Here is a 26189-nt window from a genome sequence, read left to right on the forward strand (position 1 = left end):
TATGAATGTCTCTGGATGAATACTATTAATAAACTCCTGAAAGAGTATACAACTTCATGTAACTGTATTTTGTCTTTGATATTAATGGAATGATATTATTTTCGCCATATTGTCAGCTAGTCTATTTTAGGTCCCTGTATTTTATTGATGATGAAGTTAATAGCTAGGTAAAAGTAGCATGTCCCATCTTTCCAGAGAGACAACATGGTGTCCACAGGCAGTGAACATTTTGTTTATCCTTTGTTTTGGATGCTGGTTAAATGTGTCCGTATAGCATGCTGGCTAGACCTAAACGTGGTAGAGAACTGGCGATGTGTAGGAAAAAGTGTGGAGTTTGATCTTGTAACACCTGAAGCACAAATGGGAGGTTCAGTAATGTGTTAATAAAGGACCGATGGTACTTCCTGGGAAGCAGAGAAAAAATTGTGATGGCTCTTACAATACCGGAGGGGATGGCAGGGTGACTATTTGAGGGTATCAGAGTTTGTGACATTAAAGGAATTATGCTTAACTAGTGAACATGTCGGTGGGTCTTCCTCTTATAGCAATCCCTGTGGTCATCTCACCACTATCTTACACCAACATTGCACTCCGCTCTTGGATAGATCTGCAAGAGAACACCTCCACCATCAGCGTCTATATAGGCAAGCCCAGGTGAAGCTCATCTTGTGAAAAACCCAGCAAGCCTGTAGCAGTAACACATTGAGCCAACTGGCAAAAAAACAAAACAAAAAAGGCCAGGATTACAAGAGAAGCACTGGGTTGTCCCTGTGCATGTATTGATTCTATCAGGATACTAAAGTTTCCTTTGACTGTACAAAAATACGCCTGTCAAGGTTTGTAATTGGCCCCTCTAAATGTGTCCTTTTTAATAGTGTGTGCATGATTGCCTATCCTGTCTGTCTCTGTGTTGCACTCTGACTGACAGCTAACCTGTTCAAAGTGCACTTGCCTCTAGCCCATCGACCACCCTGCAAGGATACAAATATACAAATCTTGCCAGAATTAAAAACATCTCAACAAAGGATTGTATAAGGATGCCACTTTCTTTCTTCCTCTTTCTTACTTTGTGTAAGCTTCACTTTGAAATAACAGAAAAATGACATCTTGAATGATTGGTTTTTGATATATGGCCTTTTTATTTTCTTGACACTGGCATCATTCATGGCCACCAGAAAGGTTGTGAAATGGATCAATCATCTGCCAAATAGTTGTTCACTGGGTTGCAGTGAACTCATAGCACACAGTTTGTTTACATGCCGTGACAGTCAGTCTCCATGGCTACAGACATTACTTTCATATTGGTACTGGGGGTTTGTTCCAGACACTGACAAACAACAGTGACAAACTGGTAGCATGCATATTGATCTATACCACAGTTTAACCTCAATTTCAAATGTATCATTTGGATGTATATGACAAACTGTGCAGAGATGAGGAGGTGCTGTAATGTACAACTACAGCGACAAATTGATAGCTGTGTGAATTTTGTTCCAACTGAAGAATCTTCTTTTGGTACAGTCAATGGATTTATTTCCATTTTTAAGGGGACAAATCAAGTGTTTCAATACTTCCTTTTCACTTTGACATGTAAAAAGATGTATCCAAGAACGGCCTCTTGATCCAATTTAGGCAATCACTTGGCAGGTGTTTACTCCATGTACCTCGTTTATTCTGACTGCACACTTTCAATGGCACATGCAGTGACCTGTCAAACTCCTTATGTAAAAAGATCTGTGTTTTTTAATTTTCTTATTTTAATAGCATACTTGCAAAAATTAAGTATCTATTTCAGCAGATTTTAGACATGCTCATCCATTATTGTGCCTATCCCCAAGAAACCAATCATCACCTGCCTCAATGATTATCGTCCCATCGCTCTGACCCCCTGCCTTCATTATGTGTAATGTGAATAAACTGGAGTGGCCAAAGAGAAAATTTACCACAGTAACACACGGCGACAATAAAAGACTCTTGACTTGACTCTTGAATCTTGTTGAGGACCTGTATCTGTCTGAGAGCTTTCAGACCGATTTCAGTTCATTAGATTGCAGGGCATCGAATAAAAAGAGACTTTTCACTAAACAGCACGGTCTAAGATGATGTCACAAACTTTCACAGAAAGTCCACCAGCAGATCCATGGCAGAGTCCTCTGTTCTTTACAAATTTAATTCAGCGCTTTACAGTGGCCACTCTCTGAATGTTAGCTTCCCAGAGTTGCTTACAAAAGGTCTCACAATACAAAAAACACAGCTTGGAGAGCACTTGTTTTGCAGTCTGCCCTTGGTTTCTGCCCTCTGTGTGTGGTTCTACATTTTGGCAAAACCCCCAATGACCTCAGTGAAGATGAAATTACATGATAATAATACATTTCTTTAAAAGTGCTCTAGAGCCTCTGCTGCAAGTTCTCCATAGTGCTGCACCTGTATTCACACAGATTCCTGAGACTAAAAGTAGCTCTTAGTGTCATTTTAGGGAAAAATCTTAAAATTTCCCGAAATCTAAAATTTTTCTTAGAATTTTACCTCGGTAAGATAAAAATTATTCACAAAGCAATTTAGGCCATAACAGAGCTCCTAAAGTGAAGAAATGTTAGGAGTAGTGAGGAGGAATTTTAGTGAGCCTAAGTAAAAAAAGGGTGAAAACAGAACTGTTTGGCTGACCCACTACCTAAACAATGGAGAAAAATGAGCACATAAACTTCTTTAACAATCATACAATTATAATGTTTAGATAGGATAAACATTCCCATTAATTGGTTTCAGCGGTCCGACGGTTAAAAGGTGCGGCTCTACCTGACAACATTTTATCGAGGATAAGTAAATAATAGGAAAATTGTTGGATACGCATGAATAAAAAGTGGAGAAATTTACAAGAAATATATATAAAATAGGTGAGAAATCATTTTCGGTATTGCATGATAATTTTAGTGGCCTATAATCATCTATAAGTTTACTTGAGTGACGCCATCTCCTCGCTTTGATTGCTGCAGCGCATCTACAGCCGCATACTAATGCACGCTTGAATGATGCGCTTAACGACACTGTAATCTCTGATCGACCCTTCTTGTGGTAAGAAGCTTCTCACACCCTTAATGTCTGTTAGCCTAGCTTTAGCTCAGCTTTACCTGTGTACCCAGGTGACCAGTACAAACTGCTTGATTCCCCTCCCTGCCTGAGGCACTACATAGAGCGCAGTGGTAAGTGAAGAGCTCATTCTTTGTGTGCTTCCAGATGCTATTTTTGGCATGTATGTTTGATAGACGCTGTTTGTCCTTGGCCGGCTGTTTGTCTGTTCTGTTTTTCCTGGCTGGCGGTCGTCTGTTACCTTGGTTATCCATCATTCGGCTGCCTACCCATCGCTCTGGTTGTTGGCTTTGTGCTCGCCGTCCTGGTCGGCGTAAAGCTGGCTCCTGTCCCTCGTCAAGTGTAGCTGATTTGGGCTGGTTTTCGACCAACTCGTACTGATCCTTCTGGTGCTGCTCTGGGCGGCGTCTGCTGCGGCGTGACGGTTCGTCCCAGGACGGATTCTTAATTGAAACTGTCGCTGCTTGAGTTGTCGTGGACTGAACTGTATAATTATGAAATAATGTATGTAATTTGTATGTCTCTTTTATTTTGACAGGAACGGCCAGCTCGTGGTGTTGGTGGTGGACTTTCCGGGTGGTGGTACTCTTTCTGGTTTGGTGCACAATCTTTTATTTTTGTTTGTTTAGTGGCCTTAAATTCAAGTTGCCCATTTGGATCAAACTTCTACCGCCACACAGGGAGGGATTTACCTTTCAACATTCCTTCTCCTCCCTGAGCTTTTTCTCCATTTCATGTTGGTAATTTTTCCAAATACGATCGCTTTGTACAAGCAGGTAATCCCAGTAGAATGCCGACATGTAAGTGCACATTAATGCCAAATAGATAAAGTAGTAAAATGACTGGAAAGTGGACATAACAAGTAAGCAAATAAAAATAATGATGATCTAAATGTGCTTTAAAACCTTTTGATGCTGTGTGACAATCAATAAATATTTGCTAGTTGTCATCATCATTACACACATTTTGTAATCCAGACTAATTTCTCCCCTTTGATCACTGGGAGCGCATTTGTGTTGTCACACCTAGCAACAGGGTCCACCACACCTCCCCACTGAGATAAAAAAAATGCTGTAATTTCCTTACTCAAAGTCGCTCTCAGCAGCGATCTGAATCGCTTTTAAGCTAGGACTCCTTGGTAGGAATTTTTAGGCAAAGATAGAAGCTCTCTAGGACTCTGAGAATTTTTGTGAATGCGGGCATGGGTGTTTATGTACATAGGCTTATTCCACAGAGTTCTCCCAGGTGACAGGTCAATGAGAGACTTTCTTCAGGGAAGGTGTCTGGAGGTCTATGTCAGGAATGTTGGTCATGACTGCAATTTCTGTAGGAAAGACAAACCGCTAGCCAACATCCACAAGCATTTCCTTGTCATGGGCTGCTTAAAGTGGTTCACACCGGCTTGGGTTTCGTTGGTATCATAAATTTTGTGGTAATTCGTGACTTTTTTTATAATGGTGCTAAGGCTTTTGAGCACCTGGTTGTGACACCTGGTGTAATAGTCTTGGATGAAGTTGAGTTTACACCAGGGGTGTAAAACTCCAGTTCTCAAGAGCCGGTGTCCTGGAACCTTAAGTATACCTCTTCTTCAACACCTGTGTCACATATTCAGACTCTAGAGAACTTGACCCGAGGAGATAATTAAACCATTTGTTTCATATCAACAATCTGGTCCAATGCAAGTACAGCAGAATTTCCTCATTTGTATTTAGCTTCCTATAACTCTGAACAAAGACGAGTAGCTACTTTATTAATAAAAGTATAGAGTTTACAGGCAAAGACAGCATATTTGTCCAAATGGGTGATATGTAGTTAACTTAGACTTTATTGTCATTCACCTGCACATTTGCAATGAACATTTGAGCAAAATATCATTGCAAGGCTCAGAGTAAAAACAAAACACAAAAGATAAACATAAATGCAAATATGTGCAATATGAAATGTTAAAAATGTGAAACAAAAATTATAAATGAAATAGAATGTCAGGATCCCCAGATCTTTGTTTATTTTTAGGTTTCTGGAGATCACGCTGTTCTGTTTTGGTTTGTTTTTTGTTTTTTTTCTGTCACTAGTTATCTGTTCTTTAAGATGTTAGTAGTTTATTCATGTTTCTGCTTTATTCCTATTTTCCTGCCTGCCCATCCTCATTTTCATTAATTAGATTATTCTCTCATGTCTGGTCATTCATCATGTTTCCCTGTTAGAATCTGTTCTCCTTCTGCCCCTGCCAGTTCATTGCCTTCTAATTACCTTTACTCATCTCACCTGTCTTAATTTGCTCCACCTGCAGTTCCTTCTGTCTCCTCCCCTATATATCAGTTCAGCCACACACATTGTCAGGTCCTCTGCTATGCTACTCTGGTCCTGGTCACCATCTTGTTGTGTTCCTGGTTTCTGTTTTCTCTGACAGCCCATAAGTCTTTGATATCATTATTTAATAAATAACTCCTCACTACAACATGCTACTCCTGAGTTCTTGCCTGCACCTCGGTCCACAAACCAAAACTCCAAACTTGACACAGAAACTTATAAAAAAATTGTGACCTTTGCCAGGAATAGCAGCAAATCAAAAAAAGTAATTTTATATGTACAGAAAAGTTGTGTAAGACAATATGAGTAGTGCAAGTACATGTTGCAGCAGAATGTATTGCAGCAATGATATGCTGATGCAGAAAGTACAGTTAGAGCAATACAGTTGACAGTGTCCATGTAACATAAACATGACAGCACATCCTGCTCTATAGCTAATGTAAAAGGTCCAGATGGGATAATTCCAACTTTTATCACAACTCGAACTGGTGCAACATTTGTGATAGCAGGAGATTTTAACCCCACACTGAACACAGAGTTAGACAGGCTAAGCAGATCATCTGCATTATGTAACTTGCAATCAGTTAAAGGGGACATATCATGCTTTTTAATGCCTTCCTTCTCACATTTAAATCATTCAATTGTGAATTCCTTGTTATTGTTGCCCCACAGTCCATCTTTTGCCCCTGTATGTGGTACATCTGAGAGGAGCTTGTTTTGGTGAGGTTTCTTTAAATGCAAAGGAGGCACACACCCAGCCCCCCTCCTGGTTGCAGAACATTCCACTCCATCCTATTCAGCCATTTTTGTAGTATGCTGGGGGATGGCCTAATAAATCGTGTGGGTTAATGCAGCCAACAACTGAACATTTTCACTTATTCACTTGTGCCTTCAGCATCCTTGAGCTTGAACTACAAAATCACAGCAAAATAAAATTGTATTTGTGAATTTGGTAAGCAAGAAGTCCATGACCTTGATCAGCAGTTCTGCAGCAAATACTGTGAGAACATTTTTCAAAAACGTAATAGAGAACAGAGAAACCTGAACGGCATAAAAAATATCCAAACAGAATAAAAAGATATCTACGCAGTAACTGGACAGACTAAGTTAAACTTTTCAGCATTCCTAGAGACTCAAAGTATGCCATAAAATGTATTTAAGGGCTAAAAATTTGGATTTTGCATATGGCCCTTTTTATACATTAAATAAGTATATGAAAGATTATATGTGTGATGCCTGGTGCTCATGCCATACATCAGATAAGAAGTTACCTCTAGTTTCCACCATTCCCAATCAGTCTTCTCTCTAATCAGCAACTCTGTTATAAAGCAGCTTTGTGTGGCACAATTCCATCCAATTTCCTAGAGCGACCATACACCAGACATTATTATGGTGTTGGGAGAAAAAACAACAACAATTAAACCACCTTTAAAACTTGAAAAGTTTAACAGTAAAAGACCAAATCATTTAGAGGACATAGAAACAGTTTGTATCCCTCAATGTTTTAGGCAATTTAGCATTTAGGCATTCATAGAAATAAATAATTTGAATATCACCAACTAAAATATGTTATAATGTCCAAATTTAAAATTAAACAAAGATAGAATGTCCTCTTGTAATAATTAGGCTTCTTAAAGTTTGACCCCAAACGTTACTCTCCAAAACATACATAGAACTTTCAGAAGAGGGCCTAACAGTTTGATTTCCTATGAGTATGGTAAATGGGACGTTAATTTATCTACTGGTTCAGATTTTAAGTATGGAAATAAAATTTAAACAAACACTTTTATACTATGGGCGGTTTGGAGGCAAATGGATGTGATACGCTTCTTACAAATAAAAAAAATCATAAGAATTGGAAGAATAAGAAGAGTTTCAATAGAATATTTTCTTAAACATATGTTATCAGATTTCGTTTTTATGGGGAGAACGTCTTCCTTTTAATAAAAAAACAATATACGAATATTGAATTTGTTTTGGTGTCCAATAATCAAATGCTTAATGTCTGAAAGAGATATGGATTTTGCTCCCTTGCCAATGGAGTATGGGGATGCTTGCATCAGGGTGGTGCTTTTCCTAGGTTGACTTGGTATTTGGGTGCTGCCCTGGGTTGGTGGTGGGTTTGGCGTGGAGGTGGTGATGGTGATGGCACTGAGGTGAGGCAAGTCCGTGGACCCTCTTTTATCTATCACTACATCAGGAGGTTAGAACTTGCACATATTCTGGACCTCTAATTTCTATTTCAGAAAGGGAAAGCTTTAGTTTACTGTGCTATTTTTCACCAAAGCTATTTCAAACCACTTTTAGAGATAGTTTTGCTTCAAAACCATTGTTTATTGTTAAGACCTTAGGGCAGCTATTAAAAATGTATCAAAAAGAATCTCCTCTGAAAGAAAACCACAATTAGTTGAATTTATATCGTAGTTCACGTTTTATTCGATTCGATTAGACTCAGCTCATGTGCTCTATCATGCTTCATCATAACAAAATCCCAAAAATGTAGCCATGGAGACCAAATCTAAAGGAAGTAAAGGTGATTAGGCAATTTAGGTTTTATTACAGTCCTGTATTTCTCTTACTGACAATGAATCAGACAGATCAAGGTGGAAAAACTCTGAAGCATTTACACAATCCAAAAGTAGGTCCTTGCAAGGTTCTTAGACATTACCAGTCTACAGCATAAACATTATCGGATATTTTTTGTTCTGGGAACACATCGAGTGACAATGTCATTGGTTAGTCTGTGAAAATTAACTTTTCTCATCGTTCAGATTAATCCTATCTATAAACTTGAAAAAGGCTAAAGCCTGTAGCTAAGATTGAAATGAAGCAAAAAATTGAATCAGGGGAACTTTCCATTCATCCTGCAATAAGTTTGTGATCCTTGCAGTGTATACACCCCTTGTGTATTGACTACTGAGATAGGCTTCAACCACAAAAAAGTCAGGAGGCAGAAGATTTTTTTTCCTCACTGCAAATTAAACAAGTGAGGGTTTAAAATGATAGAAAGTCAGATTTTGAGGTCTTGCCTCCCTCTTCCAAATTGAACTGAGTGCACCACAATTCATTCAGATTGTAGGTATGGAAATAAAAGAATAAGTACCAAACATTAGAATATTAGAAATTTGGTTGCATACCAACATAGTTCTGTTAAAGACTCATGTTGTTTGTATACTCCTATTCATGTTGGCTTGTCATCTGTTGTTTTACTCTTCTCTTGATCATATGTGATCATTTGCTTGAATTACTCTAGCTGTGACTTCACTGTATTAGTCATGGGAACAGACAAAAAGGGGAGTCCTTCAGATCAACCATATAAGAATAAAGGAGGAGTGGGCTGAAGCGACAGGTAAAGCGAATACAGTTACTCAAGGTAAATAATTATATGGAAAAAGAATCTTAACCCTCAATAGAAACCCTTACACCATTTGATTCAACAGTAAATTTTGATGGGGAAAATAACCATGTTTTTTTTTCATCCAGACATCACTTTACATGTGAAAATGAAGAGGAGCCCACAGCTCCACACTGTTAGTCATCATCTGCTTACTACAGTTTTTACTCATATTAAACAACCTGGAGCGCTTGGCTAAACTTGACGGTGCCTTGTGCAAAAACGCTTATCATGTCCAAAAAGAATATCTCTTTGCATTGCTGAGATTTCAAATATACCCTGATCCCACTTACCGAATACTCACTTACACACAAAGGACCAAGGGACCAAAATGCAATATCCATGCAAATTCTGAGCACCCTTACAAAACTATTTAAATATTCTGTGTGACTGCAATGGAATGCCTCTGTTTTTTCTTCTTAACCTTTTGTTTTATTTATATTTCTATATCTTGCACCCCTCCACCCACCTTCACCCCACCCCACTCCATGTCTCTGTCTCTTCCTCATGAGTTATCTTAATGTAGGTTTTGTGCATTGACCAGAATGTGTGGGCACGGGGTTGTTTCACCCCCACCCCCTCTCCGCTCCCGTCACTTTATTTATTCATGTGACATCCTGTCCTTTTGCCTCATCCAGCTCAGTGCTTTGCAGGGATACAGATGCTTCAGATAGGAGACACATTTAGGTTGCTCAAGCACTGATCGTACGCCAGCCACTCAGACAACACCATTAATCTCTCTTATCAGCATCTCAGTGGGTGCTCTGGCCTCAGACTGGTATGTTCTGTGTTGGCCTACCATTACTCTATGGATGCAAAATAAACCATTTCTTCGTCTGATTTAGCCGCAGCACTGAGTTACACTCCTATACTGAGGACATGAAAAGGGCCATAGCTCTCCCAGTGGCATTGACCACTTTGTTATTGTTAGTTTCTTCAAAGTGTTCCTGGCCTCTTATGGCAGCTACTTGACAATTTTGTAATTGCATTGTGTGATAAAAAGCTAATTAAGTTATGGGAGATCTCTTATCTGTTTTTCTATTCCTCAGCACTATCCAGGGGATGACCTTGATAAGATCTCTTGGAAGCTGCTTGCTTCTTTCACTGGTGTTAATGGGGACATCGATAACTACTGTGGATGGATATGAGAAAGGGCTCCTTGATGACAGTAAGCTCAACACAAGATACACAGATAAAGGCTGTGATAAAAAGCCAAGGAGCGCCAGAGGGAATCACCCCTGAATAAAGTTCTAGTTCTTGCAATCCTATAAACAACTGATAAGACTAGGAAGCCTAAGGACTTGAATTATTTTACTGACACTTGGAAAATGCAGACTGACTGGTGTGGAGCGAGACAACATGCTCAGGGTTGCAACTTTGCACCAGAAGCACGGGCAAATTACTTTGTTGAGCACCTGGTGTTTTATGGCGTGGAGATGTGGTTAACACCAGGAGAAGATAGTAAAATGAGACAGTACTGTTGACACAATAGTTAGTAACACAGCAGACAAAACAAAGATATCATTGTGGGGAGGTTTAAAGCATGCCAAACTTTGGATATACCTCACAGAGCACTGTTGAATGCACCTTAAGTGACAGAGTACGCAGTAAGAGTTTTAATCAGAGAACAAGCCAAGAGACCATGTTAACTCTGGTAGAGCTACATATAGATCAACATATCAGATGGAAGAATCTGTTGACAGGTCAGCTAGAAGTCATGCAAAAACAAATGTCTTCATGGAAGAATTGTGAGAAGAGAGTCATGGTTGATGGAAAGCCATAGAATGTCCTATTTGCAATCTGATAAATGCCACTTAGGGGATGTCTGAAATACATGGACGAACGTGCTCTCAAATGGGCCCCACCATTATACTTTCTGGCTTGCATGCAAAACTCTATGTCTAATGCTGCACATCTCCCTAAGCATGCGTTTCACATGTGGAAACATGGTGGTCTCAACATCATGTGTTGGGACTGGCCTTTGGGGGGCAGGGAAGCAGGTCATAGTTAATGGTTAGATGGATGGAGCTAAATAAAAGGAAATCCTTAAAGGAAAACATTTAGATGTTGCAAATAACTACCTGAGACTTGGGCAGAGGTCCATTTCAAAGAAGAACTGTGATCCTAAAAATGCAGCCAGTGCTACAATGAAACAGTTCAATGTTTTTCCATGTTAGAATGTATGTGTCCAGACCTGTGTTAATTTGACTGCTTGTGGCAAGGCTCAGAAATGTTTACATATACTCTCCATTTAATCTGGCTAACCTTGAGATTTTGCAAAGAATAAACAGCCTTTCAGCCTGCAAGTCTAGGAGAGTGATATCTCAAAATATGTGGAGGTTTAAGTACAGCAAAGTTTAACAAAGTATTGACTTTTTGATGTTTCCTTAAAAAAACTTAAACCCATGTAGCATTTTTCTTCCATTTACAATTGTGTATTACTTTGTGTTGATCTGTCACACAGAATTTCAATAAAATACTCAGAAGTTTGTGTTTGTAACAGGACAAAATGTTGAGAACATCCAAAAGGTGTGAAATATTTTGCAAAGAACTGTAGGGATTCTGTATGAGGATAGATTAGGACTCGGCTGTCTGTGCAGGAAATACATCTTAATAAGGAATTTATTGTGCCTTGTGGCTTGTTTACAGTGCAAAGCATGCTGAGCTGACACAGGGCTGCTCCAGATGTAAAACATAATTTATTTCAGTTTAAGATGCCAAGCTGGACATTGAGTGTATGGCAAAGAGATTGTAGTAAATTGTTTCCTCAAATGGATATACATACCTCTGATTCTTTACCCCATTTTCCATTTCCATTTCACATTTTCCAAACACAAGCACAAGTTATTTAATACAATGCATTTGTACTTATTAAAACCACTTTAGTACACACATGTCTGTTGAGAAAGAGTTGGTTACCTGACATTAGTGTGCATAATTGAAACACAAATGTCACTTTACTCACTTTGCCTATTTTCAAGGACATTAAATGCCACAAGAAAACTTCAGGATTAATGATCTTAGTGATTTTTTTCACATGTAGACAAAGTAACGGTATTTTTTTGTATTCTTTTGGAAGTCGTAAGAAAGTATCTGGGGGAAAATTTGACAGTGCTCTCACCATGCATTACCTAAATGAACCGTTATCCTCAGAGCTCACCCAGACCTTGTTTAGTGTTAAATAATTCAGGACCGTTCTCTGCTTCCAACTACAGCTTCATGCACATCACGTCTCTGCCTGCTGTCTCCCCAGTGTTTCCCAGCCATAATATATTACACCGGCCCATGATGCAGTGGAGACTGTTGCACATGCTGTATGCAATGTATCAGACTTGCATTCACGTGCCCAGGGGTGTGGTTAGGGTGATGGTGGGGGAAACAGTACAACTCTACATCATTTTCTACTGTTTTCATTGTGCAGAAAAGCAGCAGATGATAAAGGTTATATTTTGGGGTGAGAGAATTAGCTGTAATAAATGGCAGAAAGCAAATTGAATGGTGAGAAGAAGTGAGGGAGATGGAGAGGGAGAGAGAAATAAAGAAATAAAGAGAAGATAGTCAGGCAGCCAAATTTAGAGGAAAATGACTTCAAGCTTTGGCTAAATGTGTGTCACCATGATCTTTTTGTGCCCGTGCATCAGAGGGTTTGCTCTGTCACAAAGATTCCATCAAGCAGAACTTTTCTTAAATGTGTTGTATTGCCAAAATGGATTTTTCCAAGATACTAATTAGTTCTTTGACGTGTAGCCTTTTTCCTTTACAGAAAGAGAAAGTCAGAGCTGTGTTATCACAGCTTCAAGCTGACCTGCTGACAGACAGTGCAGAGACCCTGTTGGAATTGGTGTATTGACCAGACAGGGTAAAACCCCATCACAGAAAGAATTGACTGTTTGCATGTAAGCAGGCCTGAGGGGTGGGCTGGCAATTAAAAATGGATATTTAGGAAGCAACGGAAACAACACACTGAAAGGAAATACATAAAAAAGTAGAAAGAAAGTTTCAACAAAATAGCTTCACATACAAATGCACAGTTGACATAAATTGTCTTCAGGAAAATATGTAGTCACTTTTTTTAGGGTGGGGGCGGGGATTAGGTGAAGAGAGCCGCTCAGTTGACACAGCATGGACGATGTGCCCTTGAAAAGAAGGCCCTGGGCAGTGGTGGCATTTGTACTTGACAAACAGGCTCATTATTGGATGACTTAATGAAATCCTTCCATTCAGAAAAGATCTTGGTCCAAGAAAAATGATGCACGCATGGCAGCGAGAAATTAGCAGTCTGGAGAGGCAAAGCATGGGTCTGTCACCATCCGCTAAATTGAACAAATTCCTGTATCCTGAAAGGGTAATGAGCCTCGATAAACACAGTGATTGTAATTATGATATTGTTTTGATCAATTACTCTTCTATATTAGCTGGTTTCTATATGATTGATTTTACAATATGATGTTTGCGTGGAACAAAACCAACATTAGACTGTTGTTTCACATCGAGCCAAAATGTTTGATGAAACATGGGTTCCTGTTTAACGCTGTAATAAGTTAAGAAATAAATAATGAAGAAAGCAATTTAGGAAAAATAATGAATTAAACAGATAATCAGTAGAGGACCGATGATGCTTCCAGCTCACAAGACAAAACCAAACCTAATATTGGTTCATGTAAAAGAGACGTGCCAAAATGTTAGCAATATTTTGGGGAAAACTAAGAATACCCCATTTATTTACTTTACACAAATGAAATAAAATTTTCAAAAATCACAAGCTGTGTTTTATGGAATCTGTAATATGTTAAGCAGTTTTAAGTAAATGGTAGATGGCCTGTACTTGTATAGTGCTTTAGCAAGTCCTGAGGACCCTAAAGTGTTTTACACTACATTCAGTCATTCACACATTCACACACACACATTCATACACTGACGTTATGAGCTACATTGTAGCCACAGCTGCCTTGGGGCAGACTCACAGAAACAGGGCTGCTATACAATCAGTGCCACCAGGGACCTCTGACCACTGACAGAGGGCCTGGCTGAGGGGCTTTTCTCATGTACTTCTTATTCTAAGGTGGTCCTAACTATCCAGTTCAGGTTAGATCAGCGTAGGCATCACCTCAGCTCCCCGCAGCCCCACCACCGCTTGCCTGTTTCCCTGTTACGGTCTGAATACGAGCTAAAACTGCATCTTTAAAATGAACTGCACCTGTCTGAATCACAACGAAAAGTATTGCAGCTCCGTGCGTGAACATAGTCAAGAAACCACATCTACCACCAATTTTACCAGCAGCAGCGATGTGGGTGTGACATGCGCATCAGTGTTTGTAGCGGTTCAGAGTCACAGCAGCATGGGCAGCGCTGTTTGTAGGTCCTCCGCGATCGATAGAGATTCACTCAGTTTATTCTTGTAAATAAAGCTTTGGCCTGAATTAAATTTTTCCTAGTTACTGACATAAACGACGTAAAGTAAGGAGAGACATTTTCTGAGTCCTGCTCGTTTTCTTCTCCCGGATCCATTAAAATTCTCTCCTCGGTTTCCTCCTATAACTCACTCACTCTTGGTTCCTCTCCTCCTTCATCACTAACTTTAACTTTAGATGTCTTTAGATGCCTGACAGTTTCCCCAATTTCAGACAATTGAGCATATTTGGGAGAATGAATGAAGTAGAGGCCACAAGCTAGAAGCGCATATACAGCACAATGCGTAGAAGAAGATAACTTCCTCTATATTTCATCTTAAAATGAAACGTAAAAGATTTCTTCTAAATAAATAAATTTTTGTGTGAATACATTTTTATTTATTTATTACATTTACAGTTTTTTAATTTTAATTTTTATGAAAGGAAATATTTATTTATGGTGTGGGAAAAAAAACATTGTCAGACCGCTGTTACATTTTTCATCTTGCGCACCCGCTAGCGGCAGTTCGCGCTCCACACTTCCTGCTCTAGAAGGAAGGTTCAAAGTGGCTGTCAACCTTGCCACATTTAGATGTAGTAGAGGTATCATTAGCCCAAGGTGCATTTGTGGGCCGACTCTGTCAAAATGGTAAATGGCCTGCAATTCTATAGCGCTTTATAAAGTTCAAGTACTCCAAAGCACTTGACACTACATTTGGTCATTCACCCATTCATACATACATTCACTCACACATTGACACACTGACGGTGGTAACCCACATTGTAGCCACAGCTGCCCTGGGGCAGAATGACAGAAACTGACCTGCCTTACAATTGGTGCCAATGGGTCCTCTGATCACTGACAGTAGGCAAAGCGAGTTAAATGTTTTGCCCAAGGACACGAGTCAAATGGACGGGGCAGAAGTTTGAATCTGTAATCCACTGGTTACAGCAAGAACTCCTAGTTCTTGAGCCACTGTTGCCCCTACTTCAAGGACCACTTCCTTTCTTTCTTCAAAATAAGATTGTCAAACATGGATCCAAGGTCAAAGTACTTACCTTTATATCTGGGGCTCAAACCACTTTGTCAGGAAATATTATTTCATTTTAATATTGTTAGCTCTTATTCCAAAAACATCTAATCAGACTCCTTGTAATCAAGTATCCTGTCATATCAGCACAGAAAATGCTTTAACCACTTCATTTACTTCCTGCATGTCAATAAGTTGTATTTACAGACAATGACTAGTACATTAGAAGGTGAACCTACCTCAGTGTATTATTGTTAGATGAATAGAAACAACACAATCACCTAATGGCAGTTTTGTAACACTTTGTACTAAGGGTAGCAACACAAGGTCTAAAAACCATTCACTGACTTTTAAAGTTGTTGTTTTTTATCAGGATGAGAAAATCTGTAACTATTGGAAGTCTGCTGTACACATTACTGCATATGGCTGCAGGGGAATGACAGCCATGCTCTTTTTTCGCTGGGGGAAACTTGATAGTCATCCCAGTATAAAGGATAGAAATGTATTGAAGAACCAATATGTGACAATACTATACTATACTATTCCTATAATATGTTAAAAATGTCCTTGACAAAAACAAAAAACAAAACCATTTTGATGAATTTTTGCAATCCCCAACACAGATAACATGGGACCGTTACATTTGTTGTTGGATACATTTTTTCACTGTGGGGTTCATGACAGATAGATATGTGTGGTCACGTTTTGATGATGACTGATGTTTTGTTGATCTCCATTTTATTAGTGTATATTCAGTGGTGAATATTTTTGTTCTTCTATCCCTTGCTGTTACTTTTTATTCAGAGGGTGTCTATTCTACAACAAAAATCATAGTGGCTTGACGTACATGATAACAAACATTTTACAATGATACAAAATGTTTCTGCAGTGATTAAATAATTAGTAATTAGTCTTTACAAATTCAAACCTTTTGAATTTTCCCTAAAAAGTCCACGAATAACCTAAATTCTAGATTATTTTTACATAAATGGGTGCTCTTAAGGATCTTATATTTCAATAGAATCTCATGTTGCTACTCAATACCACTAATACACTAAAAGTCTACCATACAGGCATACCATAAACAAAAAATATAAATATACCTTTAAATCAATTACACTGTCTGCTGTGGGCGAGTAACTGAAGTGGGTTGTAATTTCTTACCATTTGATTTATAACTCAGCTCACATCTCAGCCGTCTCTTCGTTTGACTCTGCACATTGTGTCACCATTTTTCCTCCAATTGTAAAACAGGCTGCATCTTTGCTAAATTGTCCTTGCTGTCTATTAGGACATGTAATAGAGTAAGCCGAAACACAGTTTGCTCTGAGTTAGCCACCCAAATTGCTCACAGACACTTTACAAATGGTAAGTAAAATACTTTTAGAAGAATTGCTGCCATTTTGTTGCTGGTGTAGCAACCATTATTTCCCCCCTCTTTAACCATCCTAAAAGTGAGATCAGCTTACCAACTGTTGTGATCTGTAAAGATTTTTTTAGGATGCTGTGAAACTGTTGCTTTACAGTTTACTAGGAAGTAAAATTAAACTGTTACATATAGTGCAACTCACCCCAAAATCTACTTTTTAAGATAAATTGTATAAACTGGGGCTTTTTTTTTTACATTTTCACATGAACCTGTTTAATTCTGCAATATTTGTATCAAAACCATCTTAGTGCTACACTCTTAGGGTTGAATGGTGGCTATTTCAGTAGAATTTTCCAATTTGTTCCAATGGTACATGCTTGGAATCGGACCAGAAATCGAACAGAATACAACATCATAAACCTATCCTGTGTAAGTAAAGTGAGTTGGAATCGGGAGCGTTGGGAGCATTGATTGATGGTGTTCACTGTTTGTCACTGTTTTGAATGTTAGCCTATGTTAGCAATGACACTGCTAATATCCCTTTACTACTCACAAACTGCACCGATGTTTTTCTCCTCGGTCTCGGTAATACTGGCTTTGTACATCTCTGAGTCAGTGCACTGAGTCAGCGACTCAAACTAATAAGGCTCAGGCCCACTGGGCTCTACAAAGCCTAACTCAACCTCCGGTGATGAGGAGGGTAAAAAATCCTCCACCTCAAAAGATCGATCTGTGGCGCAACCACCAGTGTTTCCCTGGTCACTCCATGTTTCAAAATGTCAGAATTTGTCTCGGAGTGGGGTTATGCTTTTACATTGGGGGGGAGTCACACTTTAAATACACATATGAAAAAATTGTGGACTATTGAGCTATTTTTTACTGTCCAAATAAGGACACCAGCAATGGGCTGCTTGCTCATGTAAGGGCAGAAAGGCCAATATTGCACAAATAATTATTATGTCTGTTTAGGACTCAACAAACAAGTTATATTGAATGTTTGAAAAACAACATGTCACTTTTAAATCAGTGAGGTGAACTAGGTCGCAGATTTCCACCAGGTTTACCAGACGCTGTAAAGAACAGCAGAGATGTACCATTGACAACAGTCTTAGACACATAATGTTACACCAGTGAGCTGTGAACGTAATCACCTCAGTAGCAGCAACAGGGACAGTTGAAACAGGTGACCTGGCACTTCTTGTTATTAACCCTCTAAAAACACAGTCCCTGGGCTGCAACAGAATTATTTACACCTTTGCACTCTACCACAACTACAGGCGCATTTTCCTGTAATGAAAACCTCTGATACTAAATGAAAGAACTTCCCCTCTGTTGCCTGTAACTCAGTTTTAGTCACAGACGACGTTTGTTTGTAAATAAATGGTTTACAATGGTCACGTTTTTTTTTGGCATCACTGAGAAGCCGGAGATTGTCCATATATCATATAAGCACACTGTTGGTAATTGCAGGGTATGTTAAACGTGTTGTAAAGAAGCATAGGGAACCATGGTCATTTCAAAATGGTAAGCTCTCCATAGCATCTGTAAAAAAATAAATAAAAATAATAATAATAATAATAATAATAACATACAACATTTACAAGCTGTTTGGTACAGAATGCTTAAATATTCTTATACTACACATGCATAAATATCATAGAGGTTATAGAGTAGAGCTTATGGAAACAGGGCTAATGAAACACCTCTGCACCATGAAGGAACAGCATTGGTGCAGTCCAAGCAAAAGACTAAGTCACATTCTAACGACAGATAATGGTCTGTGACATTAATGCCCTCCTAACAAGTAATACACATTTGTTATCCACTAAGCTTGTTTTTAGTTCTCATTATACAAACTTTAAAGTGAAAAGATGGACACTTTCAGAATGAAATTAAATACAAGAAATGGAACAGAAGAAATATTAATATTAATGTAGACATAAATGTCTTTGAAACATAGAATGGGAACCTTGCTGTGAAATAATTCAAAGCAGATGTCAAAATTGCATTTTTCATAATATATTTTACATTAGCAGGTAAAATTGGCCTCACTTCAATTAGTGAGATAGAAAAGGGACCAAAGAATAATGTAGGCTACATCATTTCACAGAGCTTTTGTGCTAAAAGTTAATTTAATGATTCGTAGAAACTCCAGTTTTATCAGCACGTTTATACAAAGGTTTGGGCACCCCTTATGAAAATTAAGTAAGAGACAAAACAATCAGTGGGTGAGTAGAAGGCATAAGGCTAAACCCAAAATATTTGCTGCTGAATTTGGCTGCCAGATGCATTTTTACCAAGTTCTAACTTTTATTCCAAACAAGCTTGTGCTTGTTTACATTTATTTAGAGAAATGTCAGCTCAATCCTCAACAAAATGGGACTCCTCAAAGTGGTCCCTACTAATGGCAGCCAAGGCCTCCATCAAACAGCTGCCTTGCACTTGCTCATCTAAAATGACTGCTGTCATTCACGTATGGGTATGGGAGGGCTACAAGGAAACAGTGAGCTTAAAAAAAAAACAAAAAAAAACATGGAACAGTTATTTTTTACGTGAAATGAAGATGTATATATTTATCTGATTGTCATCCTATTGATATAGTACAAGCACATCAGTAAAGGGGTTTGAGGATCACAGAGTGGGAATGACCCCATCACACTATAGTTTTCCTTCCTTGCATTTCAATGGCATTTCTTTAATGTTGTTTTGAGGGCTCTAGATTATATTTTGCGCTGGTTGCCATTCCAGCATTGCACAACAGAAATGAGCCCTACAGGAGTTTATACCCAAATAGGTCAGATTTTACCAATATAATTATTTAAAACCAGTACATTGAAATTTTATCCAAAATCAGTAGATCAGGTCTCTGTAGACTGCTTATATACTGATGCATTCCAGTCACACTTGTGTTTTTAAATCCGTTAATCTACATAATCTAAATCTCACACAGAAAATCTACGATTTTTCTGTGGTTTTGGGGGTTGTTATGGAAAAGTATGATTACTTGTTATATTAATCAGACAATTTTATGGAAAACAATAAGAGGTACTTTTTGGTCTCCAAAATGTATCTTGGAAGGAAGTGGGGGTCTCCCCTCTCACACAGCTCATAGGGTGTTTGTTTTAAGATCTGAAAGCTATTTTATGGTTCTTAAGGTCATCTGGGTTGACTCCCTGATAGGACATCTGGGTGCTAAATCAGCCTTACTTCATGAAGACTCGAGAGAGAATAGAACTGGGGTGAGACGGGCCATGGGAAATGGACAGAAGGGGCCCATATTAATCTTAAAAGGGTATAATATGACCTGTTGTCCACTGATGAGGCCCTGTGAATGTCAAGGGCAGATACCAAAGTACCTGCTCATTGGCAACCAGTTTTGTTTCTTTGCTCAAAAATGGAAAAATCAGGGAACAGTTTATCGTTCTATGTAGGTTTTTTCTACATAATTCATATTCTCCGAGTCGCTCTACCATGTCTGACTGCTCCACTTGAGAGGAGGATGGCTACTAAAAAGGGGAGCTGCTATATCCGAAGGGTGCTCAAAAACAAATGGAAGTTTCCACTTACTCCGGAAGGATGAGATAATTACAGAAGGGTGGCTGAAGTTCATTTATAGGGACATACCACACAATTATAACCCTAATTTGAGACTATGTTCAGCACACTTTACTGAAGGCTGTTTCCTAAAGAATGGTTGTATTCAAGTCGGGGTTTTCGAACAAATCTATTTTGAAAAGAACATCTGGACCAACGCTGAAGCTGGCGACCACAACTCTGTCATTACCTGTAAGTTTATTTAATTTACTAAATCTTGTCAAATGTAAGGAAGGTGTGTTTCTAAATGAAAAATCAAATTGACTGAGTGATGAGCTAAACTGATGGCTCTGCTGCTAGCTGCATGATGTTCCTGTAGCAGCTGTGCAGCAAGCTCTGGTCCTGTATTTGGCTCTATACTTCGGTCCCACTGTGTGGTGTGAATCGTGTCACCAGGTTAAAGGATTTAGTCAGCTGGGCATCGCCTGCAAAACAAATATTTCCACTAGCCATAATACTATACTAATGGATTTGTGACGGAGAAGAGAGAAGAGAGGTGTGGATGGAGGGGGCAAAGGCATATGGGGGCACGTGTGACAAGTTTCCCAAATATGGTTGTAGCCAATCAGAGTGAAGCCAACTGGATAGAGCCACATATCATTACCATACACCAACCCTTTTACTGAGGACAGAAATCTGGCTGGCCAGAACAACCCTTACACAAAGGTGATATTATTTTTCTAAAGGAGCTATATGTAATACTGGCACCTTGTGACTCAAATCAGTACCACAGCAAATATGCCATTTTTAAATGGTGTGTTGATGTTGTGAATTTTTACTTACACAGTATAGGTTTATGATGTTGTATTCTGTTCGATTTCTGGTCCGATTCTCTTACCAGCTCGTTTGCAGGCTGCTGCTCTTTTGCCAAAATAAAATACCAAATACTGCGCTCTGTGTTGGGAACCCTGGAAATTTTCATATGATTGGCTCAGGAACCAGGAAGTAAAAACGGGCTACACTCCGAATTAGTTTCTGGACCGTACTTCTAGGTTTGAAATGAAAATATGTGACAAATACATTGTTGATTGAGAGTACCGACTGTTTATAGGGAGTGTTACTTCCATCCTGGGTGACAAATGAGAATGATTTAGGTTCATTTTACAGTAAATATCTTACTTAGAGCTCCTTTAAATGAAATTCTTTGGAGAATTTACAACAATATCAGCTACATGAAATAGTTTATACAGTGATATCACCTCTCAGATCAGAACTTTACAAAAATCATGATCAGAATTTGCCTAGAAGATCTCTGGTCGGAAGATCTCTAGCGAAAACAAAAAGCCCTCTGCAAACAGAAGACAGTTTATGATATTACACAATTGCTTCCCTGAACTCATGCAGGTCATGCAGGAGCAAAGCCTGGAAAAGTATTGACACCAAAATTCTGTTGCACTGTTTGATTTTAACTGACATCCTGTGAAGCATGCATCTCCTCTCACACTAGCTGTTGCGTTCAATGCAAGACAGCAACATATTAGGCAGGTATTATAAAAAAAAGCTACTTCTTTACCTAAATCGACTTTGTGATGAGTTGAATCAGGATAAGATTGCAGATAGATACCTTTTTAGCCTTTTATATTTGCTTTACTTAAGGACAAAGAAAGAAACATGATATTTTATCATCTCCTCTACACACATGGATTTAGAAGGATTGGATCAAGCCACAGTGAAGGATTCTAAGAGAGACTGTGATTTATTCAGCCTTGTGAGGAAATGGGATGCTGCCTTATTTTTTCTGACTGTTGTAGACAATGAGACGAATAGGCTGCATTAAAAGATAAAAGAAAGAGGACATAAACTGAATACAAAGGGGAACAAGAGCATTGCTCCAGAGACGTGATATATAATTCCAGCTATGACGTAAAAATTGACCTGTGGTAATATTATTTGCCCTACGGTCTCTATCTCTTCTGTGCCACTTGCACTTTTCCATTGCAGGCTCCCAGAATTCCATACAGTACAGGAAATGCATCAAAGCCACAACATCTATTTGTCTTTTAAAATTTATAAACTTTGAAAGATATAGTTAGCTTTCGAATCCTGCCTAGTGATGAATAGTTCATATTAAAAATGGTTGTGATTCTGTAGAACGTGGGTAAAGATGATTGAATGCTGATGATGTGACAAGTGTTTAAATGGTAAATGGTAAATGGCTTGTACTTGTATAGCGCTTTAGGGCCCGGGTGAATGGGCCCGGTGGCCCTGGGTGAATGGGCCACCGGGCCCATTCACCCAGGGCCCGGTGGCGCCGGTGCATGGCAGCCTCGCCTCTGTCAGCCTGCCCCAGGGCAGCTGTAGCTACTAACATAGCTCACCACCGTCAGGATGTGAATGTGTGTGTGAATGGGTGAATGACTGAACTGTAGTGTAAAGCGCTTTGAAGGTCGTCAAGACTAGTTAAAGCGCTATACAAGTACAAGCCATTTACCATTTACCATTCCAATTTAACTTCCAAGTTTCAATGATCTCAGCAGATAGAAAATAACATTAAAATAACAAAGCAAATAAGAAGTCTCACTTTAATATAAACTCTAGGTCTTTCTCTTTCTGGTGCGTTGTTGGTTAAAACAGCTATATCCTTTATTCATGAAGTTACTGGCAGTAGGTAGAGTAGCCAGAAGTTTTACTCACGTAAGAGTAGTGATACTTGAGCAATAATATGACTCAAGTAAATGTAAAATGTACAGTGCAAAAAAACTACTCCTAAAAGTACATTTTGTTCAAAAATGTACTCAAGTAAATGTAACTGAGTGAATGTAACCAGTTACATAAAGTTAAGAAATCACATAAAGATGACGTTGTATACCCACGTTAGATCAACAATGGCTATTTAGGCCTAAATTTGATATGTGAAAAAATACATCTGTGGAGTCATTTACTCAGCTGCCTGTGGCTTACTCAAACAAACCAAAGAAAAACCCAAGCCCCAAATCCAATTTCCATCAAGCCACAGTGTTTACTTTCTTCTGATTTTTAAACACCAGCAGTATTGTAATGGCAACATGTTTAGACATAGGTTTTAGGATTGTTTGCATTTATTCAGAAAGTTTCAACACGACAGGACTGCATTGGATCACTTGTTTGCTATGCTGCCTCAAATCAAGACCTTAGATTACTATCCTGGTTTGCATGTTTAGCTAATTAATTGCCATCAGGTGTGCTTGTGTAAGGCTATCTCTAAAGAGTTAAAACAAATTTAAAACACCTTACGTCCTAATATCTGCTTTGGGTTAATGTGCTTTACAGAAATGTTTACCTTAACAAACACCTACACAAGAGAGGGCAGAAAATCTAAAGTGATCCAGTCCTTATCTATTGCAGTAGCAGCATTAAAAATGCCCCTGGTGTGCAGACACAAGTAGACATGTAGCCTGTGTCTTGAGAACGTATACTTACCTACCCTCAAACCAACACATTTTCCACAGGGATGGTTGCAGCATCTTATCTTTTGTGACATCAAACATGGTTGCCTGTGTTACTTTGGCTTCACAAAGATGGTTGTTATCTTGCAGTCAAGGGCACACATAAGGTCATCGTGCCTGCTGGCAATTCATGCGCCAGTCACAATGTCACTGAATATTGTCTGGCAGGATCTAGAGCCCAGTGAGAATATCCCAGGTGTTATAATAATGCTCCAACTTAGACTGCCGTTTAAGATTATTTTACATTTCTGGCATTGTTTTCCATCCACAATGAAGACAATCTGCATTGAATTTGTCATATAAATACTTTAATAATTTATTGCTAAGTGAAAGCCAACACTATAAGGGGATCACAGCTGAGGTTTTTTTTCCAAGGTTTTTAGTTTTAAAATGACCAGGTGTCCCACCATTTTTATCATTTGCCAAAAAACAGGATTATCCTGTATTTATATCAGCTGTGTTCAAGACTGTGTGGCAGACTAATGTGGTAGCTCTGATCTGATATCCATTGCCTGTAAATTTACTTTCTGTTACAGTGTCCTATCTTGCCGTGTGTGGCCAGATAAAAAATGGTATGTCACATAGGTCCTAAATGTGAGGAAACTCAGCACATCTTGGATTATTAGGAGTTGTCACGTAGCTGATGTATGCATGTCGCTTTTCAAATGTCCCCTTTTGTCAATTATGTACGTATTAGAAGAGAAATTAATTATACCACATCATGATGGGCTATCCTATTTTTGTTGTGATGTCGTTGACTTGTTTTTTTTTTTTTTTTTTTTTTTTTTACATATTCAAGGATCAAATAGCCATTTGGTATTCATGGTACAATGTTTTATGAGTGACTCCAGGTGGTAAAATGAGTTTTAACTGAATTAATCAGAAAGTAGGTCAGGCTGATTTCAAGTCAAACATTCAGCATGACAAGATAAGTCAATCTGTATTAGCGCAGAGAGAGCGTTTGCATAGCATTTCATGACATTAAGTAACGTTATTATAGAGGTCATTGCTGCAGCATTTAAGAATCACATGCATTCATTCTTTGTCAGTATATTTGCGGTATAGATGCTTCAAGTGGTGATGCTCATATGTTGGATTTTTTAAAGTCAAAATATATGTGGCTGCCTGGTTTCACTGAAGGTCACATTGTGTATTCTATAGAGTGAAAGATGTAGGAAGTAGATGCTGGAATGTTATCTACTTAAAGCTCAGCATCTTCCTACACAATTAAGACCCAAGGTAGATACGCAATAGAGTGAAGGCGTGTATGCAAGGATTTTCATCATAGGGGATTTTATGCATTCTGAAACCAAGAAATGATTGCTGGAGAGACAAAAGCATTAGCTGCTAACCTAGCTTAGGCTGTTGTTTCCAGAGCTGGAGGTTAAAACTGAAAAAGAAAATCCCCTAGAAATTGCATAGAAAGGAAAATCCACTATGTGGATGTGTGAAATCTCGGTGTATTGTGGAAACATACCACGCTCTGGAGCAAGCCAGACTGGCGTTCAACTGTATTTGGGATTAAAAATCACTCATCACTGTCAAAACCCTCTGACCCGATGAGAGCAAATACAGACAAAGCTGATTTTAGCTACATTTATGAATTTGATTAAACACTTACCATTTTCCTTTGCTAAATCAAAACCAGCCTGTTTTACTTAATTAGGACTTTCAAATATATGGATATCTACATTTCCATCCAGTCAATATAAGAAAAAAATAGCAGCATAAGTGCAATTATGCTATTGATGTGAGTACTTATAATGCTAAAGATCTCATTTGTAATGTTCATAGTTTAATGACTGTATTAGGTTGAACAACATAGTACATTTCCAAACAACTCCCTTTCAAATGTAAAAAGTTGATTTAGATTCTCACATTAAAAAATGTTCATGTTAAAGTTTATTCCTAAAGTCAAGCAAAGTGAATCAGAAGCAAACTTTTGAAATAGTGATTTATAGAAAAATAAGGATTTTTTTCATTTGCTGTTCACAGTGATTAAACAAGTAACCAAAATGAAGTAATTGCAACCAAGATGGTGGATAAGGACAAATAACCAAAACCTGTTGATCACAGCTCTCTGGTATGAGAAGAGCAGATACAATCTGTCTCTTAACTTTTTTACTCTTGGCAACATTGTCTAGGTGACAATAATGCAGAAACAGTTCACTGTTCATGTGAGCGGATTTGCAGATCTGGAGACAAACTAGCTCAAGCTCCTTCAGACTGAAGGTAGAGCTTCTGTGAGCATCACTTCAAGTCTAGTCACATATCATGAAATACAATTAAGTCCAGAGTTTGACTGAGCAATTGTACCACATGAATATGCTATGATCTCAGCTATGTCGCTCTGGCTCTAGGGTTATTATTGTCCTGCTGGAAGGTGAACTATTGCCCCTATGTCAAGTCACTGGTAGCCTCTATCAGGTTTCCTTCCAGCATGTATTTTGCTCTCTCCATCTACTCAATAATTTTGGTCAGCTTCCTTCTACTCTCTGAGCAAAAACATCCTCACAGCACTTGCTTTGAGGTTACTGTGTGTGAAGGTATCAAAAAGTTGTTGGTTTGATTCTGGCTTCCTCCTTTACA

The sequence above is a fragment of the Fundulus heteroclitus genome, unplaced genomic scaffold (genome assembly GCF_011125445.2).
Source record: "Fundulus heteroclitus isolate FHET01 unplaced genomic scaffold, MU-UCD_Fhet_4.1 scaffold_112, whole genome shotgun sequence".
Classification (NCBI taxonomy): domain Eukaryota; kingdom Metazoa; phylum Chordata; class Actinopteri; order Cyprinodontiformes; family Fundulidae; genus Fundulus; species Fundulus heteroclitus.